General features: G+C 32.7%; 1 long non-coding RNA gene across 1 annotated transcript; it reads right to left on the bottom strand.

Moving 5' to 3' along the window:
- Positions 1–3,043: 3,043 nt before the first annotated feature.
- Positions 3,044–3,551, bottom strand: LOC112496309 (uncharacterized). Its single transcript, XR_003062823.2, has 2 exons — positions 3,482–3,551; positions 3,044–3,270 (listed from the first exon to the last, which is right to left on the bottom strand). It is a non-coding gene; the product is annotated as an uncharacterized LOC112496309 (long non-coding RNA).
- Positions 3,552–7,485: the final 3,934 nt, after the last annotated feature.

The following is a 7,485-nucleotide window of genomic DNA, read 5'->3' as shown; positions in this document are numbered from 1 at the left end:
TACCCTTCAGGCTGCTGCATTACAATTTCTTCTTGTAACTCACCATGCAGGAAGGCTGTTTTTACATCTATTTGCTCAAGATGCATATCTTGAACAACCACAAGTGCAAGAATAACTCTAATGGAAGCATGTCTCACTACAGGAGAAAATACTTCAGTGAAGTCAATTCCCTCATTTTGTGTGAAACCCCTTGCCACCGGTCTAACTTTAAATCTTCTAGGTTCAGCTCCTGGTATACCATCTTTAATCTTAAAAGTCCATTTACAGCTTACTGTTTTCCTCTTGGCTGGTTTTTCAATCAATGTCCAGGTCTTTTTTTTTTATCAGGGATGTCATCTCTTCATCCATTACCCTCTTCCATTCCAGGTTGTTTTTGCTTGTGATAGCTTCCTGATAAGTCCTAGGTTCATCATCATTCAGTTCTTGAGCAGCATTCAAAGCATATGCAATCAGGTCAGCTACTGCATATCTTTTAAGTGGTCTTATTGTCCTTCTCTTTCTGTCTCTAGCCAACTGATCGGTGTCCTCTTCACTTTCTGCTGATTCATGTTCAACACCAGCTTCAAGTTCTGCTTCAGCACCCTCAATTTCAGGCTCAAGTTCTTTCAAGTTTTGAGGCTCCACCTGAAACTTCACTTTATCAGTTTCAGTGCCTGATTCAATGTTGTTAACAAGGCTCCTTGGTTTATTCAATAACTTTTCTTCATGGAATTTTACATCCCTGCTTATGATGCACTGTGGTGGTTTTGAGTCAACACACCACAATCTATAGCCTTTGACACCCTCTGGATACCCCAGAAACCTGCATTTTAATGCCCTTGGTTCCAGCTTACCCTGCTTCGCATGAGCATATGCTGTGCAGCTAAAAATTCTGAGTTTTGTATAGTCAGCCCTTCTTCCTGACCAAAGTTCCATTGGTGTTTTACAATCTATAGCAGTTGATGGGCTCCTGTTGATTAGGTAGCATGCTGTGTTTAAAGCTTCTACTTAAAGGGTTTTTGGGAGCTTAGAGTAGATTAGCATGCACCTTACCTTCTCCACCAAAGTCCTATTCATCCTCTCAGCAAGGCCATTTTGTTGAGGGGTATAGGTGACAGTTTTGTGCCTCTGAATACCATTCTTTTCACAGAATTCTTTAAACAGCTTATTGCAGTACTCCAAGCCATTATCTGTCCTTAGAGTTTTCACCTTCAAACCAGTCTAGTTTTCAACAAAAATCTTCCAGTTTTTGAATTTTTCTAGAACCTCATCTTTACTTTTGAGTGCAAAGACCCAAACCATCTTTGAAAAATCATCTATAAAAGTCAGAAAATATCTACACCCACCTAGTGAATTCACTTGTGCCCCCACAAATCAGAGTGTATGTATTCAAGTTTCTCTTTGGTGGTATGAGCTGCAGTCTCAAACCTTAACCTGGAGGATTTTCCTAGAATACAATCCTCACAGAACCCTAAAGCTCCTATCTGATCATCCCCAAACACTCCTTATTTTTGTAACTCTCTCAAACTTCTTTCACTCATATGCCCCATCCTCAAATGCCACAGCATTGATCTGTTCCATCTACTATCAGTTACACTTGCCTCCCCAACAGCAGTATGTCCATCCATCACATACAGACCATTTTGTTTTATACCTTTCATTATCACCATTGAGCCTTTAATTACCCTCAATACACCTTTCTCAGCCTTAATCACACAACCTGTTTGATCTAACATCCCAATTGAAATTAAGTTCCTTTTAAGATCAGAAACAAACCTCACTTGTGTCAATTCCCTTATCACACCATCAAACATTCTAAGGCTAACAGTTCCAATACCAGCCACCTTACACATTGAGTTATTACCCATTAAAACTATACCCCCATCACATGGCTGATATTCAGCAACTTTGAGGGTGCCTACATCCACTGGAGAAAACCAACACAGACACACAAAGAAAAAAAAAAGAGAAAAAAAGGACAATAAGATCAAGATAAGTTATTGAAAGAATCTTTTGCTTCTTATTGCATGAATGCATGGTACATTGGTACTTGAATTAAAATCACAATATAGCTTTTAGTTACTTGTCCAGAAGTTAGTTTTAAGGATTAACTTTGTAGGTTGAGAACCTTTGATCTTGCAATAATTAGGGACGGAGTCCCATTTGGATTAGAGGATGCTACGGCACCTGCAGACTTTTGTAAAATCAATAAACTTTTTAATATAATATAATAATATCATGAGTTTTAGATGTAAAATCTTTATTTTGACCACTGCTAGACGGCACATTCTCTCACAATTTTTAAACTTTAGAGAAAAATATCATTTAATTTATGTAATTCCGTAAATATTAATTTTGATAACAATTTATACTTTTACAATTATTAATTTACTTTTAACAAATTCTTTTCTTTTTCCCTCGTTAAAAAAAAGTGAGCCCACCTTTTTATTGATGTTTTTAGGCTTTGTTTTATTTAAATTTGTATTATATTCTTTTAATAGGAAAAGAACTTTTACACTATGAAAATAAAACTTTCACATGTTAAAACATATATAATTAAAAAAATCATATAATCAATTTTAAAATATTCTAATTTGGCCAGTTGAGCTCCGCCCTTGGCGATAATGAAGCATGATAAAGTTGATTTCATTGCAAGCGTTGAGTTGGAGCCAAAGTTGGGTGATATCCATTAAAATTACTGTATATTTGGTGAAAACTCTCGTAATGTGACGTGTTTTTCACTTTGCCATGTTGGGTGATTATCCACAATTCTCTGTTTTAATAGTATAATTATTAGCGCTCTATAGCGTCAATCTGTTGAATTATATGGTGGAAAGAGATTGGATCGTGTGAAAGAAAAAGCTATAAATGAAAAACAGGTGCAAAGAGTTGGAATATGAATTTCATTGACAGGACGGAGGATTTTTAATGGGTTGGTTATATGTATTATGTAATGTTTCCTTTGTAGGAGTTGTTTTGAATTTTGAAAGTCCTTTTCAAAAGCACCAAACCTTTACACTCAAATCAAAAACTGAAATGCTACAATCAAATGGTTTAATACGAATTTGGGTTTAATAAATCTTTATTAAGACATGTTGAAGATCAATATATGTTCGTCAAGTACATCTTATTGTCACTTTTTGGAGTGATGATCAGGACATAATTTTTGTTCCGCAAACTTTACTCTAGGACATTCACACATTCCCCCCTCGCAATAGCCTTTGCCACGTCCACAGATCTTGTCACAATCACTGTCGACTTTGCAACTTGCTATTTGTGCTTTGGATATACCTAAATAAAAATTATTCGATTTCATGATCAGTTCTCACTTCTCGGAACTAAAGATGAGCATTTCAATTGTTAGAAAGAACAAAATACATAGACAAAGAAATTAATAATGTTTTCGTAATTGTTTGCAAGAAGCGCTTGCAATAATAATAATAATAATAAATAAATAAATAAAATAAGTAAAGGAGATCATAAGTTTAAAATAAATATTTACCAGAAGAAGCAATTAAGAGAAGAACAACCAGACAAACCAATTGAAGTTGATAAGTTTTCTCCATTCTTTCGAGTTGGTGCAGTGCGAAAGAGATACAATAAGTATGCCAAGGGGTGGCTTTTATTTATAGTTTCAATTATGGTTATAATTATCTAGAAATATATGGTATGTTGTTAATCTTTAACTCGTCATTGGTATTCGAATAAAGATTTTTCTTTTTCATTTTACAGATAATAATGAACATAATGTAATTCTATGACTAATTGATAAGCAACAAGACCAGATTTTGCCAAATGATAAGCAGTAAAACTTGACATTTTGAAAGTCCATTATCGGTAATCTATTGGCAGATATTTGGCAATGCATATAGATTTGGCAAGAAAACTATTAAGGAAATTTGCCAGGGGGTGGTCGGTATTTACGGTTCACAAATGACTATGCTTTCTGTCTTGGAAAGTTAAGATGTAGGAGCAAATGCTTTTAATTTTTACTCAGTTGTTCATATCCTAAGTGATTTTCTTTTTCATTTTATCATAATTTTTAGTTATATAACTAATTGGATCAACAACAAGATCAGAACTTGCAAACTCAGAAACAAAACCTTGAATAATTTGAAAGTCCAGTAATGGGGTCATCTGTTCGCACACAAATGGCAATGCGTGTAGGTTTGCCAAGAGAACTATTTAGGAAAGACTGCAAGAAAAATCATGAAAATTGCCTTAACATATCTCAAACAAGAAACTCTAGCAAAGATATGCAAAAGTTGTGATCATCAATTCATCATTATGGCAAGATATGTAATGTTTTGACAATTAAACCATGTTTAGTTAACGAATTAGGATATAATTATAATATGAGAAACCACAGCAAAGATATCTCATTTTTTACTACCTCAGTTTCCTCTCAAATTCTAATATGAGAAAGCACAGTAAAGATATATATAATTCATTTTCTTTTCCCTATGTATGTAATTGTAACTAAGCAAGCAAGTTTAATATAAACCTAATTCAGATAACATACCATATACTGTAAAACGAATTAAAATTAAAATACCACATATGTACTGTATTTCAAAAACTTCCCAAGAGAGAAAGCATAGCCATTATTCAAACTATAAATACCACCTTGGCCTATTTGTATCTCCTTAATTCATACTGCGCCAACTTCAAAGAATGCAGAAAGCTTCTCAACTTCAATTGACTTGCTTGGTTTTCTTCTCTTAATTGCTTCTTCTGGTAATATATTTAAACTTAATTATCTCTTTGTTTTATTCAATTTATTTTATTTCAAGTTAATGCTTCTCGCTAACAATTGCAAAAACAATATCAATTTCTTTGTTCATATGTATATTTTGTTCTTTTTGAACAATTGAAACGCTCATCTTTCCCGAGAGCTGATGAAATCAAATAATTTTTATTTAACTAGGTTTATCCAAAGCTTGCCAAACCGCCGATGATTGCGCAGGTTTATGGGAAATTGGTCGAGGGTATTGCGACAAGGAGGGAAGGTGGATTTGTGATGGAGGAAAGACTGCAGAACAGCAATTCTCTCCTGGTCATCACTCTAAAAAGCAATAATAATATGTATTTGATGAACTTATGTTGAATATCAACACATCTTAATAAAGAATTAAACCCCAAATTTGCATTAAATCTTTTGCTTTTTTTGATTGATTTCAACATTTCACTTTTTGATTGAGTAAAAGAGTTCGGGAGACAGATATCCGATTGTTTTTTAAGAGGACTTTTGAAATTTAAAATAATTCTTGCAAGGAAACATTATCATAACCCATTAGTTATTGTTTCAGGGGAAAAAAAACCATTAATGAAAATGCTTATCGTTTAATTAATAGAGTGACAGTAGTAGAGACCTTATGATAATAAGTGATTTTTTTCTTTAAAAATTCTTATAATATTTTGTTTAACTATCAAGAAATAATTTATGTTGTTTCATCAATTTGATTACTTTTTTCTTTTTATTAATGCGAAATAAAAAATGGGACAAAATCATTAAACAATTTCATGTGCTCCCAAAGAACTTTTTTTTTATAAGTTAATATTAATTATTTATGTAGTAAACAGCAGAACAAATATGATAATAATACATTAAATTAAATTCTCTATAGTGCGAAAATGACATTCAATACCTGTTTTATTGACGTGTTGATTGAATGCAGTAACAAATAGTTTAAAAGAGAAAAAGATTAAAGAAGTAACTGAAATGAAACTTTTCAACTATGGATCAATTGTTAAATGCTGGGTATATTTTAAGGCATGTTTTTCTAGTTTTGTGCAGAAATTTCTTTGTGAAACTCAGGAAAAGTTATGGTACATATAGAGATACTGTTGAAGTGTGATTTAAATCTGTAGTTAAGGGTGTGTTTGTAACGGACCGAGACTTTCTGGGAAGAGTATTTATAACTAAAAAATACACTAGTTTTATTTATATATATATAGTTAAGTGGGAAAGTCAGTGAGGAGTCGATGACGTGGCTAACTGATTCTATTGACCAAAAGTGGACGCTTGCAGCTCAATAAACACGGGTAATATAAATCCAAATCTGACATTATTTGTCCTATCTCGCTGTTATAAAAAAAAAAAAAAAAGCCTTGTATTATAATGTTAAATTAAATTACAATGGCAAAATCATCTTTTTCAATAAATTTACTAATAAATTGGAGACTTCAGATGAAAAAGGTGGTAGATTTTAAAATGTTATAATATTTTTGGTTTTGGCATCTTTAGGGTGATGTTGGGAATTTTCGGTTCCCACCAAAATCTCCACTACCAATATGCAAAACAAATAATAAATGAAAAATGAAATGGACATTACACTAATCATATAACACAAAATTTACATGAACGAAGTAAAAACCACAATCACCAACGACAACGGAATAAAAATTTCACTATGTAAAAAATTGTTACAAGCACACTCTCAGAATATTTTATCTCACATCTAAACACGAATTACACCCAAATCTCTGCATATACTCAGTGCTCTCTCTTTTTCTAACTTTCTGGTTATTCACCTGCGTCTCTTGTCTTTGCAGTTCAGTGAACTCTAAATTTACAGATGTTGAGGCTCTCTCATTGTCAAAGAAAATCGGACCAAAATCCGGATAATCAAGTCTTGCTGCCACTAAATTAGCTTGATAACTTAAGAGTCTTGGACCAAGCTTGCCGACGTTTTGATTACCATACCTTTGATGTGGCATTTATTGCGCATGCATGAAAGTCAAGAAATTTTACATTCATTAACTTTTATCCATTCATTCACATGCAACAGAAATCCAACATTTTAATGCCTATGCAAACTTCTAATTAAGTTAACTAAAACTTTCAGTATAGAATGCATGCAAATTTGTTTGTTCCTTTTTTTCAACTTTTTCTTCAACTTTTAGTACAAATGAATATTAAACTATTCAAAGTCACTTTTATCCGACAGGTGAAAAACGGTAATTTTACTAGTTTTCCTTTAAAATATATACGAGAAAAAGTAGCTAAGAGAAGAACAACTAAGCAAGCCAATTTAAGTTGAGAAGTTTTCTCCATTTTTTTAACTAGGTGCTGTTTGAAAAGATACAACATACAAGTATGCCGTGAGTGGTTGGTATTTAGAGTTCATAAATGGCTACGCTTCCCCTCTTGGAAATGTTTTTGGTATAATGATCTAAAATATATGGTATTTTAATCTTTACTTAATTGTTCATATCCTAAGGATTTTTTTTTCGTTTTTTCATAATTTCAATTCTTTTCATTTTATCATAATTTTAATTCTAGGACTAATTTGATCAACAGCAAGGTCAGATTTTGCAAAATCAGCAACAAAACCTTGAACGATTTGAAAGTCCAGCAATGGTCACAAATGGCAATCTGTGCAGCTTTGGCAAGAGAACTATTCAGGAAAGACTACAAGAAAAATAATGAAAATTGTCTTGACATATCTCAAAAACGCAATCCTAGCAAAGATATGCAACACTTATGATCATCATTATGGCAAT

Source organism: Citrus sinensis, chromosome 5 (assembly GCF_022201045.2).
Source record: "Citrus sinensis cultivar Valencia sweet orange chromosome 5, DVS_A1.0, whole genome shotgun sequence".
Lineage (NCBI taxonomy): Eukaryota > Viridiplantae > Streptophyta > Magnoliopsida > Sapindales > Rutaceae > Citrus > Citrus sinensis.
Note: the sequence above shows the minus strand (reverse complement) of the source record. Positions and strands in the feature narration are given on the sequence as shown.